The sequence below is a fragment of the Danio rerio genome, chromosome 20 (genome assembly GCF_049306965.1).
Source record: "Danio rerio strain Tuebingen ecotype United States chromosome 20, GRCz12tu, whole genome shotgun sequence".
In the NCBI taxonomy this organism is placed as follows: domain Eukaryota; kingdom Metazoa; phylum Chordata; class Actinopteri; order Cypriniformes; family Danionidae; genus Danio; species Danio rerio.
In genome coordinates, this window is record NC_133195.1 from 30,842,810 (window position 1) to 30,869,250 (window position 26,441).

The following is a 26,441-nucleotide window of genomic DNA, read 5'->3' on the forward strand; positions in this document are numbered from 1 at the left end:
TTGTGTGTATGTGTTTGGGGGAACGGAGGGGGGTTAAACAGAGAGGCAGTTTAATGACCCTGACATCCCGCATCCTCCATCTGCTTTCATAACCTATTAATTAGAGCGCTGCTATCAGAGGCCCCAGGCCAGCGTTCCTGCCTCCCCTTGCTCTCCTTCTGTATCCATCTTTTGCTTATTCCCAAACATCTCCAACATTCCCACTATCTTCAGCTACAGCTGTGTCTGCTCTCCTGAAGGTTGTGGGCCTATTGGTGAAATAAGTCAGGTTACCCCTACTTTTATAGTGCTTTATACCTTACAAGTTCCAGTGCAAATTCACATTCACATCATTTACTGTAATAAACAGTAGTATTACAGTGATGAAGGATCCATCAAATATGTGACCCTGGACCACAAAATCAGGATTATGTCGGAGAGATATAACTTTATTAATTGCAAAAATCATTAAAGAATTAAGTAAAGGTCATGATCTATTAAGATATGGTAATTTCCTACTATAAATATATAAAAACTCAATTTCTGATTAGTATTGTGCATTGCTAAAACTTTAATTTGAAAAGTGTTTTTTGAACCCTCAGATTTTAAAATAGTTGTATCTTTGGGCCAAATATTGTCTTATCCTAACAAACTGAACAACAATAAAAAGCTTATTTAGTCAATTTTAGTCAAAGCTTACAGTTTTTCTCTGTCACTTTGGTACATTTCTCTCAATACTATTCACATTTGCACAGCAGTTAATGCATTTCTCAAAACAATTAGTCATGTGTGTACATCATAGTAGCAGTTTCTCATTCCTTCCAACAAATTTCAAATGCATGCATCAATTGCTTTCATACAACCTTCTGCTGTTTTATGACATTATCATTTGCTTTTGTCATGTCAGCCAAAATACAATAAACTTGTGAATGCTAAATAATCATTCCATATCAAACTACTAGTCCTCATTTTATAACTTGAGTCATTACATACAAACATGTTGAACTGGTTGTCAAAATCTGTCAAGCAAATTTTATTAAAAAGATATAAATCTTTTTTTTTCCTGCATGTCTTCTAATTAAACAATTTCATGAATGATTTACAGACTTATGTATATTGTAGGTTCAACTCCGATATGTACTGCAATATTGGTTACTGTTGTGCACAGCTCTACCCGAAGGAAGTTTCTGTTTGTTGTAAATGAGGGTGTATTTATTCTTTTGCCGTAGTGCCTTTAATAATCAGAGGTCATCACAGTGGAATGAACCGCCAACTTATCCAGCATATGTTTTATGCAGTGGATGCCCTTCCGGCTGCAACCCGGCTGGAAAACAACCATACATTCCCATTTACACACATATACTATGAACATTTTAGCTTACCTAGTTCACCTGTATTGCATATCTTTGGACTTGTGGAGGAAATCAAAGCACCTGACCCGGAGAAATCCGATGCGAACGAGAAAGGCACACTGAAATCCATATTGATATGAGATCTATGAGGATTTTCCATTACTGTCAATGCTGTTTACGTTTGGGCCTTCATAGAAGATTTTAGCTGAAAGTGTGGTCCATAGTGATTTATAAAGTCCATATATATCCAAACAAACATAATGTTCAACTTCAGAATGACTGTATATTTTGTGTGTGTGTGTGCGTGCATGCGTGTGTGTGTGTTGATTATATATGATTGTTAGACTCTCCAAGTCCTAGTGGCCATTGATTTGCATTTTATGATTCAGCAAAGACTATGATTTCAGCTAAAAATCTTTTTTAATATTCTATTGAGGGAAAGAAATATTCTCAACTGAGCGTAAGAAGTTAAACTGCAAATGTCTAGTGAATTATCACTAAGGTCCATTCATGCAGTCTTTCAGCATGGGAGTATCCTCTGTACTCACTTTCTCTTGTCTAATGACTTTAAAGACCTGAGCTCTTACAGCATGTTCCTCGACCGCATGAATATTTCAGCAACTGAAATGGTGGTCCCATGGGGGTATGTGGGAGAGAGAGGAGGTCATGTTTCCGTGTAGTCAGGTCTCCCCAGAACAAGTCCCATCAGTAAAGAAAAACGCTGGTCGTTCACAACTGAGACACTGATTGGGTTGAGATAATGGTGGCCATTTGAGGAGGGATGAAGATAGAGTCTTTACTGAAGCAGCCGTGTGAGGACTGAGCTAATCACAGCTCTTATTCCCTCTCAACTTGCCATGGGACTGATCTTTGTTGATTTTGGAGATGATGTATGGAAATCAGCAGACATCAAAGGGTCTGAAGAGGGAAAGAAGGGAAAATATTCAGTGAGAAACTGAAGAATTATCAAGCAACGCAATTTTGTTTTGGGTGTAGCATGTTAATGTGAAACTGTTTAGTCAGGTACAGTAACCTTAATGTGCTTCATGTGTTAACATTTGAATTTTGTTCAAGTCAAAATATTGTTTAACTTAACTTGGTCAACCTGATTACAAAAGTAAAATTAGGGGAGTATATGGGATCTTCTTCCATCACTCTGTTTGTGTTGCTTGATTTAGGCAACAGGAGCAGTTGCTTTGTTATCAAAAGAAGTACTAGAGTAACAGTGTGTCCAAAATCCAAGTTAGCCGAGTAATTACCCAAATTCATAGTATTCTGGCAAGATTTTTAGGTGACGATCCAGTGGACACTATATTATCTCTTGACACCACATGAGAGAAATTATTTATGCAAGTGAAGTGATATGCAACTGATGTGGGTTGGATATGTGATATTATAAATGGTGGATAGTACATTCGAATTCCATTCATACTACCCATATTCCTATTACAGTCCATCCAGAAAGTATTCATAGCACTTCACTTTTCCACTTTTTTATGTTTTTTATGTTACACCCTTATTCCAAAATTGATTAAATTAATTTATTTCCTTCAAATACTACACACAATACCCACATAATGACAGTGTGAAAAAAAATTGTTGCAAATTTATTTAAAATAATAAACCTGAAAAAATCACATGTACAAAAGTATTCACAGCCTTCGCTCAATACTTTGTTGATGCTCCTTTTGCAGCAATTACAGTATCAAGTCTTTTTGAATATGATGCCACAAGCTTGCCACACCTGTCTTTGGGAATTTTTGCCCAGTCCTCTTTGCAGTACCTCTCAAGATCTATCAGGTTGAATAGGAAGTGACAGTTTACAGCCATTTTCAGATCTCTATAGAGATGTTTAAGAGGATTTAGGTCTGGGCTCTGGCTGGGCCACTTAAAAACATTCACCAAGTTTTTGTGAAGCCACTCCATTGATACCAGTGTGCTTTGTGTCTTTGTCCTGCTGGGAGATGAACCGTAGAACATAGGGAAGAGCAGAGATGGCAGTAACATTTTTGATAAAAATAATTTTAAAAGATAATGTTTTAGCAGAAATATATTTTTGCTGTGGATACAAACTCACAAGAGGGCTCTTTCAAAATCAGGTGTTATTTTAAATCAATGTAAAACAACTTCAATATAACTAAAATTGAACATTGTTACTTTTGACCCCATCTACAGGGCCAAAGGTACACATGGATGGGTCAAAAGTAGCACAACATTTGCTACAGTAAATTTACTAACTTAATGTTTTTTTTATTTTAAATATATTTGACGATGACCTTGTTAATGTGAACTTTAAACATATTTTGTCCTTTTTTTTTTTGCAAAAAATATTAAACATCATTTTCATTTTAAATTGCAATGCCATAAAAAGTTTGTGGAAGTGAAAAATGCATTTTGTCTATTAGCAGTAGGACATAAATAAAAGTGTTACTTTTGACCCCACAGGAACTCTCTTGCCATTTAAATCTGAATTACTTTTAAACTGAAAACACAGACGTTTCACACTTAAGGATGTGTTATTGCACTAAATAACCTGTAGATTGATCATTACTGTGTTAAATGAAAGGTGAAACACAACTTGTAATAAGGAAAAAAGAACCGCTACAATAATTAACTTTTTGCACTTAAAAACAGAAATTTGGGGCTAACTACAGGACACAATCCTGAAATAAGCTGATATTTGGTAGCTCAGTCAAGGGTTGCATGCAGATTGTGCATTTATAGCCTGGAAAGCAAAAGTTGTCAGGGTTTCGACAAAATCGCTTTGTTACTTTTGTCCCAAGTTTCTCTCATCCCCGCTCTCCCCTACTTTTCAAATGATCGTGAAGAAAACTCAATTGTACTTCAATTGGCAATTTCAGGAGCATTTAAGGACTCTTATTTTCTTGTATTTAATTCCTGTTTACTTGACTGACTTGGTTTTGGATTGTTATCTGTTATGGTTACAGAGTATGTGTCACATCTGTGTATAACTCCAAATATTGAAAACATAATATCAATTTTGACCCTACTGATAATGTACTTTGCACAGGCAGTAAAAAAACCTTACTTGTCACTTAAATGACTTCCCATATATCCATACTGTCACTTCTCAAAATAAAGATATTGATCAAGCATTAGGAAAGAGCAGCACATGCTCATTATGAATGTACGTTATGTGTTCTTTTGATTGTAAATGGCGGGAGTGTCTGGCTGGAAGAAGCTTGGCTTTATTAGACTGCTGTAGTGGAGGATGAGGCTGAATAAACACAGAGAGCTGGGTGAGAGTGGCAGAGACAGAGCTGGGGTAGGCTGTACAGGACAGGGTGTATACAAGAGGGACACACAGGGATCATAAAGCCCACAAGCCCTGGGGAAGGAGGGGTTTGGCAGGGTAAACTCATGACCCTCAGGACATGCCATGGGAAGTGGCCCCGCTGTCATTCAGATAAAAACAATACACACACGCAGAGGACTCTTTGCTGTTTCACTACCTGCTAATCCAAATGGCAGTTTTTCTGGTGCTTATGTCCACACTTATGGCTCTTTCACACATAGAATTGTAAATTCAGATATATTTTTAAATTATTTTGCTGTTTTGACAGCTGCCACCTTAAAGGGGTGGTCCACTATGATATCATATTTTAAACTTTAGTTGATGTGTAATGTAGCTGTGTGAACATCAACAACATCTCTAAAAGTAATATGCTCAAAGTTCAAAGAAAATAAGACATTGTCTTTTACAGAGTTAGCTTAGCAAAGCCTTCCTAGAACCAAGTTTGGGGACTTCAAAAAATACATTGGGTTACTGAGAATACAAACCCTTTAGGTTACTCGCATTCACCACACACATAAGGGTATGGCCAGAAACGCTGTAATGTTATAGCAAATAAAGCTAAAACGCTGTCCAAACGCTGCTATTTCTATAAAGCTTGTTCTGTTTCTGTATTTGGGCTTTCAAAGGACACGACACTAAGAGAGAAGTGCTTACAATTTAGTTTATTTATGTTCTGGAGAATTATAAAAAATATATATAGCTCTAGCATTTGACAAAGGACAGCTTCCAGAATCTCTTCCAGTTCAGTGCTAGATTCGACTAAAACCCCCTCAAAGAACAAGCAGGTCCAACCATAATAGACGAAGCTGTGGATTGTGATCCACAATAAGTATTTTTATTTGATAAAATTTAATTACATGTAAAGTGTCTAGTGTTAATGGTTTGTTGAAAGCAAGGACATATCCAAGAATGTTGCCATTGAAAAATGCTGTTTGGCATTCTTGAATTTAGCTACAAATTTATCTGTCAAACCCCTGTAAACACCCACAATCTTCAGCAGCGCTGCAGCGTCTCTCTATGCAGACGCTTTCCCTGCATTCTACATCTCCAATAACCAACTCATAAAATATATGTTGAAGTTTCATATTACTTACACATGCTTATTCCGAATATATGGGAAAGACACTAGGTTTTATTTTAGAGAACAGACATGAGGTTCAGCTGTGTCTTATTTTCTGTTAGCTACTCTGACTGACAGTTTTACACAGTGCAAAAGTGCATGCTAGATGAGGCATGATGCTTTTTCTGGTGACGTAGAGCCAATCCATGAATCATTGTGTTTAATTAGGGTTGGAGCTAAAATCTGTAGGGCACTGACCCTCCAGGAACAAGTTTGGTGACCACTGCTCTAGAAGAAAGTGTAAAGAATGTTTTAATTTTCTAAAGAATCTTTTTCACTATTAAAGGTGCGGTATGTAAGTTTAACACCTGGATCAAAACAAACACAAGCGCAGGTTGCCAGATTGATAACCAACGAGTGAGCTTCGAGTCTAAAGGCTGATTTAATCAGTGTCGTAAATAAAAGCAATGGTACGCGATAGAAAGAATATTCCCCATATTAAAAGGAGTTTTTGTTCTAACCAACATCTCAAATTGATATATTAGAAATGGTTTCTATTTATCACAGGTTGCATAGGTTTTTAACAGGATAAATGATAATGATCACCTCAGGTGCACCTCATGTGCTTTATTCAGTGTCAAATGCTAATAATGTGAGTTTGAATGCCATTTCACATGACATTATTGCCACACTACTGAAAGCAGCAGCACATAGTTTACATAGGATCTAGAAAATAAAATAAACAGTTTAAAATTGAGCTTTTTAATTGTGAACTAATGTAAACCAATACATATCAGTGATTTAGCACATATATTTTATAATGTTAAAGAGGTTTAATATATATTAATTTGATTATAAACCTTACCATTTCGTGAGTGAGTGCATGTTCTGTGCTTCTGAATGGCTGTATTTAATTTTCTGTTGTGTTTCACAGCCGAATTGCTTATCACTGCAAATCTCATCACGTATCATGTTGGACACACGGTTACAATGTAACCTGCTCAGCTAAATTTTAAGTTTGTAATATTTATACTTTTTGCTGATTAATAGCCACCTCATGTGGAATTCTGAATCTGTGTCTCATTTTGGAGTCTGCTACTGTCAAAAGGAGGTTGCATTTCGGTCACGGACACATGCTTGAATGACAGAATAAATGAATGGAATATGCGGTTTTCCAACAAGGCTGCTAAAATAGAATTGGCTAAAGTGGCAGTGGGCAGGTTAAAAGACCAAAAACAAAGACAGCGTTCCAGCATGTACTGTAACAGACATTTAAAATACAGAACAACTGACTTCAGCACTGTTTTTCAGATAAACAAGAATGTTCACTTGACATATTTCTTAAATATCTGCAAACATACGGTATTTTTTTGATGCTTTACAGTCAAAAGCACCTTTAAGAACCATTGGTGAAAGGATTCTTTAAAAATTGAACTCTTTATTCATTTAAGATTTTTCTTTCTGTTACACCTGCTGACAGATCTGATAGTGAGATATATGGAAGATCTCAAGGGAAGCACTGTAAAAGCACTGGTTCAGGGCAAGTTTGGCATCCGTATAATTTATGGGTTTGCTTTTCAAAACCTTTGATTTCATTGGGCCAACCCATGTCTCATCTAATGCCATTTCACCCTTTAGGAGGAAATCCAACATATTCTAAGCATAATATCAGCCACAGAAGACCTTCCGCTTCCCAAAAGTGAGCATTGTTCTCTCTGCTTGTCACCATGGTGATAAATGTCCCTTTTGTGGTGCCAGGGAGGCAGAAGCAGAGAAACAGAAAGAGTGAGAGAGAGAATTGCGTGTGTGTGTGTGTGTGTGTGTGTGTGTGTATGTGTGTGTGTGTGTGTGTGTGTGTGTGTGTGTGTGTGTGTGTGTGTGTGTGTGTGTGTGTGTGTGTGTTTGTCAGGGCCTGCAGCAGATGAACAGATGTATTGCTCTGCTTAGCCACTAGGCTTTGTCATAACAGCGCTGATATAATGTCATGAGAACAATCTACAATTAGCTTACTCACTGATCCTATTGAAAAATGACTCAAAATCTATTCAGGGCACATCCCTTTACCAAGCGCTGACCTCGTTTTTGAGACTGAGGGAAAAACCAAACATGTTGATGTGTGCTTGTTCCAGCTGCCAAAACTTTGCCTTTCTGTTTGGTGGTCAAAACAAAGCAAATGGATTGCCAATTCATTATTAATTAATTTATTGCGGTAAGTTACTGTATAACAATAGAGCAGCTGCAAGGTAGAAACAAACAACCAATAGTAAGGATGTTGTCAAAGTCATAACCACACAAAGTGAGCCAATCAGCAGAGTACAATTAGGTTTTTACAATGTAAAAACAGTTTTGTCAGTTAATACTTATAAGAGAAAAAAAAGGCTTTGCAATTCTCTTTGGAAAAAGCAGAGCACCTGGTGCAACACAGCTTTCACTTAGTGATCGACTACATCTTGTGATATCACTGTAAATAAAATAGAAACTTTTGTAATCTTAACACTTTGATGCATACAGTCACACTGGAGTAATCAGCCGCTAAATTTAAATCTGCTTTCCTGGCTGCCATTTAGTTAAAATAAGACAAGCTCAGATCAGTTGAATTTTGAATGTCACCCTCATAAAATGTGCTTTCATAAATCAATTTTACAAAAAGTACAAAAAAATATTGGCACACTTAATACAAACACTCTTACCAATGAAATGCAATAAAACTCTATTATTTAAATCCAGTGCCATTTTATTAAGCAAAATCCATGCACATTTAGGGTCCTATCATACACGCGGCGCAATGTGGCGCAAAGCGCGACGCAATTGTTTTTTTGCTAGTTTCAGCTTGGCGCAAGAGTCGTTTTGACGTTTAGCGCCACACTGTTTAAATAGCAAATGCATTTGCGCTCATATGTGCGCCTATAGGCGTTCTGGTCTAAAAAGGAAGGCGTGTTGATGCGCATTGCTGGCGCGTTGTCCAGCGCAGATCGCGTTACTTGTGCGCCTCGCTTACACACTGCTTAATACACACAAGATATAGAGCAATACGCAAATATCTTTACATATGAAAAAGAATTAAAATATTAAGTAAATATAGGATATAATAAGGATATATATAGGATATAAATATAAAGGATTAAAATATTAAAAAACATTATTTTCTAGCCTACATAAATATAAAAACCATACTTTCATGCCTTCTTCATCTCGGGGGGCTTTTTCAGTTCATTCAAAAAAAATTTGCCTCTGTATAATGTTATAATTATTAGCAGTATTATTTATTTAATATGTATTTATATTTGTTTTATTAAAACAAGCTTAGGTTTTCTCACCTGTCAGGTTTTAGACCATATAAGGCGTAGCAGATGTATTATGATGCAAGTCAGGTTTTTGACCACACTTCGTTATTATTGTTAATTTATTCGTTTGCTGGAAATTACAACTAAACTTAGAAACGGTTTTGAAACAAATCTTTGCGCTTAACAAATGAAATTAATTATTTATATGCTAATTGATATCTGTGCGTACAAGGTTTCCCTATCCACGAGAGTGAAAGTGAAAGTAGAAAATGATGAGGCCTTATCTCTCATTCTCATGCTGTAGATGCTCTGTTTAACTGTTTTCTTGCTAGTGAAATGCTCAGTTTTTTTCACTTACACTTACTTTACTTTATGTAAATAGCAAATGTGCCATGGCGCGCACAACTGACTCTTGAAGGGAATGGGAGATGAGACTCTGATTGATTTATTCTCAAAACACACCTACACACCTAAGCTCAACCCTTTTAGACCATGGGCCACGACACAAAGCGGATTTTTCTGTCCTTATATTAGCAAAAGTGGATTCTGACACGCCCCTAATGCGTTTGCGCCCTGCGCTCTGCACTTTGTGCATGGATCGTCAAAATAGAGCCCTTAGTTTTGTTGGCAGGGCAATTTATTTATTTATTAATTTTATATTTTTTTTATATTTTAGCAATATTTTCTCAGGTTTCTCTGGGGCCTGTACTATGAAGTTTAGTTTGGACAAATCCTGAAATTTAGGTTCCATGAAAGTATTTCTGTTTTAATCACTCTTTTTTTCTGAATTACAGATCCCAAACCAGGATTTCAACAATGAACTACTGATATAGTGTTATTCCCATTAATACTAAATGTCAATAAACATAAAAAAAAAAATTAAACTAGTATGATTTTAATAAGGATAATTTAAAATTATTCAGATTATTATAGTAATATATTTTATTTAATAACCATTTTGTTATTATATATACATGTACAGACATACAGCTAAATGCTAAAGCTTTTTCCTTTTTTATTGTGAGGTAAATCTTTAAAAACATATACAGTTGAAGTCAGAATTATTAGTCCCCCTGAATTATTAGCCCCGGTTTATTTATTTTTTTCTCCAATTTTTGTTTAACGGAGAGATTTTTTCAATGCGTTTCTAAACATAATAGTTTTAATAACTCATTTCTAATGATTGATTTATTTGATCTTTTCCATGATGACAGTAAATAATATTTGACTAGATATTTTTCAAGACACTTTTATACAGCTTAAAGTGGCATTTAAAATTAACTAGGTTTAGTTAAGTTAATTAGGTTAACTAGGCAGGTAAGGGTAATTAGGCAAGTTATTGTATAATGATGGTTTGTTCTGTAGACAATCGAAAAAATATATTGCCTAAAGGAGCTAATAATTTTGCCTTAAAATGTTTTTTGGAAAATTAAAAACTCCTTTTATTCTAGCTGAAATAAAACAAATAAAACTTTCTCCATAAAACAAAATATTATTAGACATACTGTAAAAATTTCCTTGCTCTGTAAAACATATTTTGGAAAATAATTAAAAAAGAAACAAAAATTCAAGGGGGGGGCTAATAATTCTGACTTTAACCATATATCTACATATACGTATTTTAGCTGTCTTCAATAGAAAGATCTTTTCCGTTCTGTTAAAATGATTTCAAAGTATGCTATGAATTGATATCTTTCAAATTCAAGTCATGTGATTGGCTATTTGCTACTGATATCCTGCCTTCATGAACTTAGGATCAAAGGTCAAGTGAACAGAGTAAGCTGATGATCAGCATCATGGTACCAACAGAGCCTGATTACACTGGTTTGGTTTTGTCAACTCAAAACTAATCCTTTAATCCTGGGTACAGGACCCACAACAATGACATAATCTAAACAATACCCTTAAAATGAAAAATGTTTGGTGGTTATTATTTTTACACACATTAAAAATCTAGCTCATTAATATAGCAAAAAAATATTAATAAATGGTTTTTGTCTTGACCTCGAAGAATCTATGCACAGTAAAATGATATGACAAAAAAGTTATGAAAACAAACATTTTAATGTTACTTAAATTCTTATGAGTTATCAGGTTTTAACAAATTCTTTAGGTATAGAAATCTTAACTTAATCGTTTTAAGCTATAGTATAATATATGTTAGTCATGCATAGTTATATATATATATATATATATATATATATATATATATATATATATATATATATATATATATATATATAGCTCTTACGCTCAGTGATGTGTTTGTATTTATGACTAATTTATGTAGCACTGTTGTCCTGCAAGACATGACACTTCTTTCTTCTGTATGTCCACATGTAGTGGACTGACAATAAAGCTGAAGTTGACTTGACTTAGTCAAAAGTTCCTTTTATTCAACTAAAAAAAAGGCAGAAAGATTTTTTTAAAGCCAGTATAGTAAGTGAAACTCGCTTATTTACCCACTTAAATATTTTTTAGGCTTAACATATACCAGTCTAGAGAAGACAAAAATTAAATCAAGTCCAACTTGTCATTGCTGGTTATTTGATTATAATTGAGAATTATAACTCTGCAATCAATGAGATTACAGTGTGCAAATTTCTCCAATAAACAATAATAGCATTTCTGTAGCTGCAGTGTGAATTTGGTTATTTATCCATCGTAAATCCATCCCACTAATTTTTTTTTATTTCTGGTCATAATCTGAGTTGCAGCCGCATCTGTCGCTTTCCCTGTTACATGTAGGTTTACAGTGTCATACACAGGCACGTACGTTTTCCTCTTCTCTGAGGACGTGTCGGCGTGAGTGCCAAACAAAGCAATAAATATCTTGCAGTCCCGTTTTGATCTGTGTGAAAAGGAAGTCTTTGATCACTTTCCTGGAAAACAAGGCACACCTATGACCAGAGTATGTTTTTTTTTCTCTGTGAATCACTTGCTGATTCGGTAGGGGACAATTATTTTAGATTTAGCTGATGGGCTCCCATAACCACCTGCTATGTATGTCGAGCTGCCTTCAGATTATTATGGGGAAGTAAAGCAGTGAGAAAATGTTGGTTGTGTGACAAAGAAGACAAATGATGGTGAGAGAGGTTGCTGGTAAAACAATATCAGATTTCAGCCGCTCGTTTCTTTATTTACAGTACAAGTGTATGCATGCTTCTGCTGGCTACCTTAAACAGTGTCAGATATCCACTATGGAAAAAATAAAAGTGGGCCAGTCCCTCAAACTGGCCACAAATTGGTGCGAGATGGTTGTGTAACAATAAACAACACATCCGTATCTGGTTTCACACACACACACAAAAGGTGGTATTAGAAAACAGGAGGAGACAAGAGGATGTCCACGCTTCTAGAATTGTGCGGTAAACACATTCACACACAGTTCTCAAGTAAAAGAGTTTGGCAACATGTATTGCTCAATCCTTATCGAGGGAGTAGAACAAAATGACAGGAGTTATTCATCTTGAGATAATGAAGTCAAATGCACACTGAATTCTTCCTTTAGCAAAGATTGAAACACACCCAAATATAGAGAATTATATACAGTGAAGTAGTTTTGGCATAACTGCATAAAATGATTCAGAGATGATTGCACACTGACTGTAAAAATGGATGTGTGTGTGTGGAGTCAGTCACTAAATAACAGTGAAGGTGGTCTTTTGTAAATCTTAGTAAAGATATATTATGTATATAGTCTTTGTTTATTGTTTGATTTGACTCTATATTTGTGTCAAACAGCAGGTCATCGAGTCATTCACATTTCAGGTTCAGCAAGTTTTGTAAAAGTGTCGCTAGAATTTAAGTTATTATTATTTTTCATTTAATTTTGCTGGCTTATTTTGGCTGTTATTATTTTCTTTAGTATGCGGTTTGACTTTGATCTACTTTTAGTTTAAGAATTTGTTTTTATTGTATTTATATTTAGATTAACTTAAATCCTATATGACAAAGAGAACTAAGAACCTTTAAGTAAAAACATCTAAAAACTAATTTTTTTTATTAAGAACTCTTTTTTTATCCATTTTCATTTAAAAAAAAAAAAATGTGCTAAGAAAAGTTTCCATTAGGCTGTGATTTCTTGGAAGTGTTTTGTTCAAGGGATCGTTTACCCCAAAATAAAAGCTTACTCACCATTAACTCACCCTCAAGTGGTTCCATACCTTAATGAGTTTCTTTCTTCTGTTGAACACAAAATACTGTAAGATATTTTGAAGAAAGCTGAAAACCTGTAATTAATGACTTTGATAGTACAATAGCAATAACAAACAAGTTGGTTAGAGGTTTCCAGCTTTCTTCAAATTTCTTCTTTTGTGTACAACACAAGAAATAAAACAGCTTTTAGAGTTTTCATTTTGGATGAACTATTCTTTTAAAGTGCTGTAAACTTCAAAACAACCAGCAATAAAGAGAATCACATTATTAAAAAGTTTGACCTGAAGCATATTCATATGTAATAATCAGACAAAAAGACTAAGGGACTTAAGACTGTGTAATGACATTAATAATGTGCACGGCATCATAGGTAATGTATTTTTTCAGTTATTCAATTGTTAAACTTAATTTTGTTAAACATATGTTGATTTAAATAGACAGAATGGTTCAACAAAAGCATGTATACATTTTATTAACAGACTTAAAGATCAAAACAGCTAAATGGTAATCAGTTACTGCAAAAAATAATAATAATAAACTGAAAATACGGAAAATACTAAATGGAATTTTTACTTCCGCAAGCAAATAACTTGTTTCTGCCTAAAACGTTGAACACTCTTTAACTGATAGTGTACAAAAAAAACTAAGTGTGCTGTGTCTCATTTACAAAAATATATATATAAATAAATAAATTAAAAAACATTATATATATACAGTCAGATATAATATATAATTATATAATATAATAATAATATAAAATAAAATATTTACACAATATTTTCTCATCATCGATACCGCAATTTAGGCATCAGCAATAGTCACACCGCAAATGTTGAGTCTGGTTTATAGTTAACCAGGAGCTACAGAATTGTATTTAATCACTTTATTAAAATCACCTCAATTTATAGGATTTATGCAAACATATTTTTCGTACTTTCGTTTTTTTTCTTGTTAATAGTTCAAATATCAATATTTCAAAGCAAAAAAAAAGATTATTTTACTCATTCACTGGCAGATAATTTGGCTTGTTTTAAGAAAAAAACTCTTAATTTTGACTTAATTTTGACAAAACATTTGTTTACAGGAATTTTTTGATTTTTGGACTACAAATGAGACAAAACAAACTAATACAAGTTTTTTTTTTCTTTTTTTTCTTTTTTTTTTTTGCTTTGTAGTAATACAATTTCTGTCCCTGCATACTGTTAGACTCTCCATAAAACCATCAATAGTGCTATTCAAACTATCTTTTGAATCTATACACAAATCGCAATATTTATCGCAGAAAAATAAAATAATGCAATATCAGATTTTTCCAATATCATGCAGCCCATACATGCAGTTGACATAAAACCTTAATCTTCTTCATGAACTCATAAAAACTTGACTCAATTTTATTTCTAGAGCAGTTTTAACCAACCACAATAGGTACTAAAGTGCTGTACATAAAAGCACAAAATACATGCAAACAAGCCAGGAGAAAAAATACAGAATCTCACAACACATGATTAAAAACTAAAGAAAATAAGTGTGTTTTCTGAAATGACTCCTAAGTAGATGTTCTTAACTATTTAAAATCTTTAAAAACTATCAAAGTTCCTTCAGTTTTAAGAGGAGTTTGCATAATATTTACCAAATAATGAGCAAATAGTAAATAACTTTTTTATTTGCGCTTCAAAAATAGCTGGGTTTTACACAATCGATTTGTGTTGGAACCATGAAATATTTAAGTTAACTTAGTAGATTTTACAAATTTAAGTAGACTGAACATAAAACTATTAAGTTGTCCAAAAAAAAACCTAAAGAGTTGTGTTGTCTTAGCTTGTTTTAAATAAGCAGTTTGAACAAACCGCAAGCGCCACTTTTTTTGAGTGTACTTAACATTAGCACTTGACAAGCGTTATTTTGGACATTTATGACAACTACAGGGCAATCTTATGACTGACGCTTTTTGTTTGATAATAAATGTCTTAAGGATCTAATAAACCGTATTTTTAAAAAAAAATTCCGCAGGCCAAGCATCCTCTTACAGCCTAATTACCCGACCTGCTGAAACCACCCTCAGGCAAACTGCATTATACACCCAGCTCCAAAGAAGCACACACACTCTCCACTGATGAAGCACTGTCCGTTGACAGACATCAGCAGCCGCAATGTAGCTAACGAATGAAAGCTTCGCAAATGAGGCGAGATTAGTTACGAGGCCACAGCCCAGGTCTAACGATCCCACCTGAGGCCGTCTCACACACTTCTGCCCTGCCCAGCACCAGACAGGCCAAGCTAATGGAATATTGAGTGTTTAATGATGAGCTCTGACCCCCGGAGAGATCACCAGCACCAATTTCTCCCCTCTGCTCAATTAGAGGTGATAATTAGTGGTACAAAAGGAGGCAGGATAATGCTGATGCCATGCCTGCTTGTTTCAGGCATCAGTGCACGAGTGATGTGTGCATCTTTACAGAAGCACAATGTTCTGAAATTCATTTGTTTGGAAGATTTATGAATCAGCTGAAATCTGAATATGTAAGCTTCCCATTGGTGTATTGTTTGGTAAGATAGGACTATATTTGGCCTAAAGACAACTATTTGAAAAGCTTGAGGGTTCGAAAAAAAATCTAAACATTGAGAACATTGCCTTTAAAGTTCGTAACATTGCATATTACTAATCAAAAATAAAGTTTTTTTTTTATTTTAAGTTTATTGTTAACACACAATTGAGTACAATCAGACAGTATTTCAAAGTACATTTGTATCTCAATATGTGATCTTAAGTGACAATTTACATGCGTAATAGTATAATAGACTAAAAAACAAAATAAAATAATAATAGCATAAAAACTCAATAAAATAATCAAAATTATAAGACTATTTACATCCAGGGAGAACGCATGTCATAATATAATTCGTTCCAAAATAATCTCAAATGACCACCTACTTAATACAAATAGGGATAACACAGAATACAATGTGAATATACACAACCATATAGGTATACACAAATTAGTATGGATTTATCAATCAGTTTAGCACCCTTAATTTGTTTATAGCAACAAAATCAGGTCTTCTAACTGAATATTCAACCCATTTCCTCCAATTTCCAAGGAATATATCCTTCTTTAAATTAACTACAGAAGTGATTTTTTCCCATTATATAGATTTCAATAGTTTTATCCAATTATTTAAGGTTGGTTGATCTTGTTGTAGCCATTTGCATGTGATTGCTTTTTTATGAGCAGCCATGAGAGCATGCATCAGGTTTTTATTGTCTGCCATTAATGTATCTGCATTTACACAGCCACAATATAACAACTTATTTTCTAGAGGTATATCCCTTTCAAATATATCTTCAAGAGCCTCTTGTATTTCTTTCAAAGTATTCTTGAATATACATACATTCATAAAGTATATGGTAATGGTTTGCTTTGTTACATCCACAGTTACGCCAACATTTTGTAGACCTGTCGGTAAATTTGGTTGTTAGTGCTGGGGTTTTGATATATCTAATAATGTTTTCTAATAGTATTCTTTCCAGTTTATCCCATATATTTGACCTCTCTGTATCAGTAGTGGCTATTAAAAGTTCTGTTTTAAATAATTTATATTATGTACTTAAGAAAATATCTTATCTTGAACATCATTTTTACTTAATATTGTAATGGATTTTGCAAAAAAACAAGCATCAATCATTGTACCACATTCAATGTATTTTGGATATTGCCCAAAATACTTTGTACATGTGCTGCAATAATTTTTCTGGTCCACAGTCTCAAATGCCATGTTTTGAGGGCAAATATAGATTTTGGAAACTGCGTCTTAAATTCTACAGGAATTAGGACTGAATTGGTCAAAGCAATTTTTTAATATTAAGGCTTACGTTTACTAAACATTGTAAAATTAGCTTGCAATCCAGTAAACTCAAGGAGATCGAGTAACAATGGCTAAAGAATTTATTTCCATATGATTAACACAGTCTACAGTGCAAATTAGCAGAGGGCTGCAAACAAGAGCAGCTATAGTGATAATAAGGTAATAGTCTACTAACAACACATAATCAAAACATGATTTCTGGTGGTTAATATTGCTGTAAATACCATTAAACTGACTACCACATTAGTAAATGCATCAGGAATCATTTTGATAGTCCCTTAACTCATTTTGTTGAATTTAAGTTACATTGCATCTACATGCCAACTAATTTTTATTAGATTATAAGTAGACGTTAGGTTAAGGTTAGGGTTAGTGTTAGTTGACATGTACTTGCAAAGTTTCCTATAGTCAGTTAAATATCTGTTGAAGGTGCTGTAGCAGCAGATATTAAGCAGACAATCTACTAATGCTCAAATGAGTATTAATTGGCATGTAGTTGCAATGCAACTTTTAGTCAACAAAATGTACAATAGGTACCATTAAAATAAAATCTTTTATCATGCATCCATACGTTTCATTTCTAATTTTTCAATGTGTGTCCTAAGGGTAAGCTTTTTTAACATAAAACAGTAAATACTGAAAAAAATTACTTTAACCTTCTAAGGTCTGGGGTGATTTTGGGGACCCTAAGATGTTTTGACATGCCCTAACATTTGTGCTTACTTCATCTACGTATTACATAGTATTGACCAAAATGCATTATTTATTTATTTATTTTCTTTTTGTATTCAGCACAAACTGTGCTACTATTATATGTGAGAAATGTTAATGTACATGCTTGAGTTTTTTAGTTAAAAAAAAAAAAAATGTATATATATATATATATATATATATATATATATATATATATATATATATATATATATATATATATATAATGGGTGATTAGTAGGTTTTAGAGAAAATAATGTTGCTGAAATAAGGTACTTATTTAATAGTGAATAGGTAATAATAAATGCAGCCTTAATTAACTCACTGCATTAAAACTTCAAGCTTTCTATAGATATATGTCTCATGTCTGTGTGTTTTGTTTTTCGCGGAGTTTCAGTGCATTTTAGTGACATGTTTCTTAAAACAGATCGCAGAGAGAAAAGAATGAATGTGTACACTGTTTATTTTCCTTATTCAGCAAAATCACACACTTTTGCTGTTACTGTGAGTATACACAAAAAAGTAGACACCCAACAGGTCCGATTGATGTCTTGCTCTTATCTGTTTGATCAATGCTGAAAGTGTAATTTAAAGGGCACCCAGGTTACCCCTTTTTCCATATTTAATATAAGTCTTTTGTGTCCCCAGAAGGTGTCTGTAAAGTTTCAGCTCAAAATACCCATCAGAATATTTTTTATAGCATCTGAAGTTTCTGTTTTATAGCTGGTAATAGGTTTTTGCTGTATTTTTTTTTTTTTTTTGCACTGGGCTTTTAAGGCTATTCCTCCCCGCCCACCGTTCCCACGTGCCTGTCAGCGCTACTCAATCGCCGCCCTCTGCTGCCTCAGACAACAGACAGACATAAAGGAAGAAGATCTAACTTAACGTTTGTGAGAAATCCTACAGTAAGAACTTTGCCAATGAGTATTTGATGCATTAGTTGTTCAGTTGCAACGATGAGTCAGGCACAATGTCATTACAAAGTTCACGCACACACACAGATACACATACACACACCGCGGACACACACACAGACAGCGCGCGTGATTAGCTTTGCACTGTTTTTGCACGCACATTTGACAGGATACAGGTTGATATCAACTGCTGTATGGATATCTGTTATATTAATGTACAAAATAAACCTGATTTAATGTCCACAACCCGGGATTGAAGCGTCTTCTTTTACAGTATAATTGTACTGACTTGCAGCTGTGGTGATGAAGTAAAAAGCTTAAGTAAATCACTGTAATTCATTACACACATGCACTGTTTTAATACATTTTAAACTTGTAAAACTCACTCTTCTTGATCACATTTGATGATCCTAACAAACTGAACAGACCTTTAATTTCTGGTTGCTTTGCGCACATCCTGTTTTGTTCATATGAATATATGTGTTACTACGGAGACTTTTTAATACGCAGCTGTCAATCAATTCTGTGGGCGGGGGGACCGCACTCCTACGTCAAGTTGCCCTCCGTCTAAAACCGCTCCAATTGGTCCACCGTTTTTATGATGTTAAATTAAAAAAAGGACTGGCTGTATTTATATCACCCCAATGTGACAATCTATGCACTATACCTACACATATGTCTGTCCAAACAGCTTGAAAAGTAGATTTTTCACCATAGGTCCCCTTTAAGTTATTTTCAGCATTATCAGGAGATGCCTCAAACCGAAGTTGTCAACCCCTGAGGGTTGAAGTTGAAATTAAGTCCATAGCAATCCATATTACTAATCAAAAATGCAAGTTTTATATATTTCCAGCTGGGAATTTACAAACTATCTTCATAGAATATGATCTTTACTTAATATTCTAATGTTTTTTTGGTAAAAAAAAAAAAAAGAAAGAAAAAAAATCAATAAATTCGTGTAGAATAATTGCTTTGTTTTTGTAAATAATTTCTTTACAATAATGCATATCACTAGTATTAGTATGACAGTATGGTTGAATTTGAATTAAAATGCCATATGTTATTAGTTAAAAATATTGTACCCGTATCCATAGACAACAATAATCCACACTATTGTAACATCCTTCTGGGGGGAAAATACATTGTTTAAAGAATGAATGATTAATATAAAGAGCATAACATGATTTTCTATTTCCATTTGACACGACCAGCTTTGTGTTCTCTTTATAAAGGTTTTGGAACATCCTTGTCCCAGTCATGGGTCAATGAGCTTCAATTTCCTCAAGTTCCTCCAGGCAGGCCACAGTATGCACGTCCTGGCATGGCTTCCACAATCTTAACAGATTTCTAGTGCTTGGCTGAGCTGAGCCCCAAATCTTTTGATTATCATCTCTGTTCATTAACTGCTACCAAAACCTAATATTGGACTTCGCAATAGCAGACTCGGCCATTCGAGATGATGCACAAGATATTATGAAGTCCTTATCTCAACTACAAAACCGCTCAAATAAAGGTGCTAGGAGCTCCACAACAGCAGCACATCTTCTGTTTGTTCTTATGTGGGGCTTATCATAGTTATTTAGGGCTCATAAATATAACGCGATATAAAGAAATATATGGAGCTCCTAAAATTTATGGCAGAAGGCAAACATTCATGCCCATTTCTCACCAAGTAATGGATGCAAACAGCCTGTACTGACACCATTTTGAGCGAAAGGCTTTTATGATGGAAAATAAAACAGATGTGTCATTATCTCTGCTTCACTGGCTTGATTTGAACATGCAATTTTGTTCATAACTTTATGGTGCTTTTTTAATGATATGTGCATGCAGCCTTATTGTGATAGTTAATTATTTATTTTGTACTTGCAGATACTGTATATATGACCATGGGCGACAAAGCGACAAAGCTCTTTACTTTTATTAGGCTCCATTTTTTTGGAATTTCCAAATTTTTTCCTTGTTCGTCAATAAGTTTTTTTTTTATTAATGTATGTTTTGGCTATGGTTGATGTATTTAGCCGAGATACTGCTGTTTAAAAATTTTGGAATTCAAAGTTTAAAGCAAAGGGCCTGTCCAAATCCACTTATGCTATTTTAAGGATGTAACTGTTCTTTGCTTTGGTGCATGGTCTAATAGGGTTGTGCTTATTCTGTAATGAGTTATGGATGTGTTTTGAGCTGAACGTGCACTAAATCAATCAGAGTGTCATCTCCCATTTCCTTAAAGAGTCAGTAGTTTCACGTCACGGTGCATTTGCTATTTACATGGCTAACTTTTTTAAGTTGAAAAACTGAACACTTCACAAGCAAGAAAACGGTTAATCAGACCATCTGCAATGCGTAAAGAATGAGCCTCCTCTATTCGGCCTCTTTACTTTCTCTTTACTTTTATTTTTTACTCTTTTACTTTCATGGATAAGGAAATGGTGCTGTATGCACTCCACTGAAGACATTCATTAGCCTACATGGTTAATTTAATTTGTTAAGTGCAAAGATTTGTTTTAAAACTATTTCTAAATTCAGTTCTAATTTCAAGCCAGCAAATAAATTAACCATAATAACATAATAATAAGTGTGGTCAAAAAACTTTGTCCTTTTCTTATGCCCCATATGGTCCAAATCCCAGCAGCTGGACAAATCTAAACTTGTTTTTTATTAAAACAAATATAAATATGCATATAATAAATAATACTACTCCTAATAATAACATTATACAAAAGCAAACTGTCATGAATAAACTCAGAGTCCTCCTGAGACGAAGAAGACATGGAGGTAGTGGTTTTTATATTTATGTAGAAAATAATATTTTTTGTAACATTTTAATCCTTTATTTATTTATTTATTTTTTTTTCATATTTAAAGATATTTGTTTATTGCTGTACATCCTGTGTGTATTAAGCGATGAGTAAGCGTTTGAACCCACTTAGGCGTATAACTAGCGTGCTCTGCACTAGACTTTAGACCTGCTTTTAGATGGTTAATGTCGTGGTCTATTTCAGCTCTTCAAAATATCAATGCGCCAACAATGACCCCTTAACACACCTCTATTTTAAACCAGCATGCCCATGAGTCCACAAAGTGGCGCAAATGGATTTGCTATTTAAACAATGTGGTGCAAAACTTGAAAATTACGTATGCGCTGGTCTGAAAATAGCAACAAATTGCGGCAAACACATCTTGCGCCTTATGGCACCGGGTGCATGATAGGGCCCTGAGGGTTCTAAAAAAATCTACACATTGAGTGAATTCAAAATGCTTAATTATTAGCAATTCACATTAAATAATCAAATTAAAATTAAAATTTGTAAAAATATATTTACGAAATAATTATATATAGATATATATTTACAAAATGTCTTCATGGAATATGATATTTGCTTAATATTCTAATGATTTTTGGCATAAAATAAAAACAAAATTTAATATAAATATAATTTAGATTTGTTCTAAATGTAAATGTAAATAGCCAAATGTATTTTGGCTATTCCTACAAATATAGCCATGCAATATTATTGGTTATCATTTTTAAGTTTTGGTCTTTTATCCAACTTGTTTTGAAAACACACTAGCAAATTGTAAAAAGCTGAGATGTTTTCATGTTTTCAACATTCTGAAAAGATGATAGAATTTGTACAGTTACATTTCAGAATAAACAAGGAATAGCAACATGGAGTAGCATGGAGGCATATTTTGATAGTAAAATGATTTACCAATAGAATAGCATAATAACTTGGTTTTATATAACTATAAATGACTATTATATATATATATATATATATATATATATATATATATATATATATATATATATATATATATATATATATATATATATATATATATTTTTTTTTTTTTTTTTTTTTTTTTTTTTTTTTGTCCAAAGGGAGCATTTTTGGACATTTCAGTGTGAAGAAATGCTTTAAATGGGAGTGTAGGTGGAGATACTCTGTTTGAAACACTGATGAAGTCTTGGACATTTATTATGGATTGTTGGATGCTTGATGGTCTGATTGTACTCATGGGCTAACTGGCTAGTTTGCCATGGCTTTAATTCTCCAGCTGAACCAGACGCAGAGCTTCAGTTCCAGCAGTGATGATGGTTTGTCCACAGGCCTTCCACTCACTCTTATCCCTCCTGCAAAACCAGATGTGTCTGAATATTCATTAAGGCCATTCTTATCTCCAGACCTCCGAAACCTGCTCATGGCCCTCCAAGGCTTTGATTTTACTGGTCACATGTGACTAAATCACTTCATCTGTTTTAGTATTTCATTTCCCTTTGCAGCGATAAGCAGTTTGATTTACTGGTTTTTCCATCAGGGAACATTTTTAATATTTTCTGTGCTTATTGACCGTGAATGCTTGAATTTGTTTTTTAAGGTCTCAAAATTGCTTTGTTTTGGTTTTGCTAAATGTTTAAAGGTCTTATTTGAAACACAGATGAAGATTAGAGAGTTGTTATAAAATACATTATTTGCAATACAATATTTGTTTGCTATTTTTTGAGGAGAGGTAAATGATCCAAACGTTTCAGATCCAATTTACAGAATTGCTCAATAATTATTCATTGAATGCTGCATTGATGCAAAGACTTAAACATTTTTGTTGTAATGAAATGTGCTTTAGGGTTGCCATGTTGTAGTATTTTAATTCTTTTTAAATCATTGACTTGGCAATACTGGTACCACTTTATAACACAAGATAATTAAATAGCACAAATTTTGTAAAAACATTTATGCCTATTTAATAAAAGAAGTGATAAAATATTGCATTAATTATAATTTTGGTATGTTATATTAAAAATGTTGTGGTAACATTTAACTACATTAGTTAACATGAAAAACCGAGCAATAATTTTACAGCCTGCATCAATCTAAGGTAATTTTATCATATACATTTTTTTATCAAAGGTTGATAATGTTAACATGCACTGAGAACAACAATAACAAACTATGCAAATTTGCATTCTTCTTAACAGAATTACCCCAGAAATGTACAGCCTATTGCTAACTGAGATTGAGATATACTGTTTATTGTCATTCAACCAGTGATGAACCTCAAGTATATGTAATGATCCTTACTTCATTTTGGAAATGTACATTTCAGTAAGTTTCAGTTATGAAATAAGCAGTGTGAAAATCAACCACTCACTCACAAATCAGACTGATTCATTAAAAATATTTTGAAAAAGGTCATATTTTCCATGACTCTTTTGAGTTTTGTCATCAGTGGTGTTTACACAAACTGTAATTTTTAATTTAACAATTGAGTTCATTTTAGACACGCTAGTGATGCCAGATATTAATATGAACATCTATACACTTGTTTCTAAGCCCCATGATGCTTTTTTTATTATTACTTGTGTACATAATAGACCCTTTTCACATTTCCGGGTTTCTCAGTAGCAGAAGTCATCATAGTTGGGAAAACTTAGAGCACAGTGAATGGGGGAGAACAACAATTTATTTATTAATTTTTTTAGAATCCTATTAGCTCAAATAATAATAATAATAATAAATATGATTATGTAGTAGGGACTTTTAGAGAAACTGAAAAAAAAATAGTGAGATTGATAACCGCAACCAGAGGAAAGAATAACGTTCGAGGTTACTAAAGTAACCCTTCGTTCCCCGAAGAGGGGAATGGAAGCACTATAAGTGGATTTGATGTTAAAATCCACATATGGGAGGTTCGGTTCAGAAGCTACTCGTCTGAAAGAGTATTGAACGGGCCAATTAAGAATGAATTGGCAGCGCAAGCCTGCGCAGGTGTGCGGCATATGCAATCAACTGAGTATATAAGCACGCCTGGCGCCAGCAGACGCTATCCTTTTTAAGCTGAAGAGACTTTTAACAGCTAAGGGACAGTCATTATGGCGACGGAGTATAGTGCTTCCGTTCCCCTCCTCGGGGAATGAAGGGTTACTTTAATAACCTCGAACGTTCCCCTTCGGGGGGAACTCCAGCACTATAAGTGGATTTGATGTTAAAATCCACGTATGGGAGCCCATTGAAAGCGCCATAATGACTGCACCTTACCAACACCCACCATGAGAGAGCGGTCAGGCAAGCGTGACGCACCCAGATCATGAGAGGCGTGGTCCTCCAACGTGCCCTTGGCCCTAACTTATCCCACTTCAAAAGAAGTTTACGGAATAGGTATCTTTTTTTGGGAGTCGCTAGCGTCTAGATAATTCTAGGAATATACGACAGTACGTTGGGAAGCGTGCCATCCCAGTAGGGAGGACGCTGCGGAGACCATCCGCACCCAATAGGGGGAAACAAATGGAATTACATATGGACTAACCCTGAAAGGGGGAGTGCGCATAAAAGGTGGTTAGCAGATAGGGAAAGCACGGGTCCGCCCAGGGGGGGAACTTAACCGTGGCGGAAAAGCATATGGGGATCACCAGCGGGGATCGGCCATAGCAGGCACCTATACCCAAAACGCGGGCTGACCAGCGGGCAGACCTACTACGTAATGGGCCAGCAAGTGACTCCTCCGCTGAGTCAGTGCTGGGGGCCTCGGAGGAATCTGCAGGGCTCACCGAATGGGGAACTTACTGACAGACAGGAGGGTGCACATCTCTCCGTGTTAGGGAAAAAAGGCACCGCAAGCGTGTACAACACCTACCGAGTTGTTTCCTCAATCACCAAAGGTACCTAACACCCTTGAGGAAACCGGCTCCACTCGCAGATTATAAAATCTTGCAAATGTGTTGGGTGTCGCCCAGCCCGCAGCTCTACAAATGTCTGTTAAAGAAGCGCCACGCGCACACGCCCAAGAGGATGCAACGCTCCGAGTGGAGTGCGCATGCACTCCCGGGGGGCGCGGCTGACCTCTGCTCAAATAAGCACATGAAATGGCCTCCACAATCCAGTGGGATAAACGTTGTTTAGACACGGCACTTCCCTGCTGCCGTCCGCCATAACAGACAAAGAGCTGCTCAGAAGATCTAAGTTCTGAGTACGGTCCACATAAATGCGCAGAGCGCGAACTGGACAAAGTAAGGACAGGGCTGGGTCTGCCTCCTCCGGGGGCAGCGCTTGCAGGGTTACTACCTGATCTCTAAAGGGAGTGGTAGGAACTTTGGGCACATAACCCGGGCGGGGTCTCAGAATAACGTGAGAAAATTCCCTCTGAATTCCAGGCACGAGTCACTGACCGAAAATGCCTCCAGGTCCCCGACCCTCTTAATGGAGGCCAACGCGACCAGCAGAGCTGTCTTCAGGGACAGAAATCTTAAAGATACTGTATCGAGTGGCTCGAAGGGATCAAATCGCAGGCTCGTGAGAACGAGGGCGAGATCCCAAGAGGGCGTGAGAGGGGGGCGAGTTGGATTAATTCGCCTAGCGCCTCTGAGGAACCGGATGATGAGGTTATGCTTTCCCACGGTGCCGCCAGCCACCGCGTCATGGTGAGAGGAGATGGCAGCAACGTAAACCTTGAGAGTGGAGGGCGACAGCCTACTGTCCAGCTTCTCTTGAAGGAAAGAGAGCACAACACTGATCTGGCAAGATCGGGGGTCTTCTCTGCGAGAGACACACCACTCAGTGAATAGACTCCACTTCAGGGCGTAGGCGCGCCTCGTAGAGGGGGCTCTAGCCTTAGTGATGGTTTCAACCACCGCGGGCGGCAGGTTACCTAAGTCTTCCTCGCGTCTATGGACCACACGTGGAGGTTCCAGAGATCGGGACGAGGGTGCCAGACGGTGCCTTGTCCCTGAGAAAGTAGGTCCTCTCTCAAAGGGATTTGCCAAGGGAGGGCCGTCGCGAGGAGGGAGAGCTCTGATATCCAGGT

At 35.3% G+C, this 26,441-nt stretch overlaps 1 long non-coding RNA gene across 1 annotated transcript in view; it reads right to left on the reverse strand.

The window, feature by feature from the left end:
- Positions 1 to 536: 536 nt before the first annotated feature.
- The window catches only part of LOC141379287 (uncharacterized), a 40,569-nt gene continuing 14,664 nt past the window's right edge, over positions 537 to 26,441 (reverse strand). Inside the window, exons 2-3 of the long non-coding RNA XR_012395811.1 lie at positions 1,413 to 2,249; positions 537 to 1,303 (exon numbers count right to left, since the gene is read on the reverse strand). This is a non-coding gene — a long non-coding RNA (uncharacterized lncRNA). The remainder of the gene's footprint in view (positions 1,304 to 1,412; positions 2,250 to 26,441) is intronic.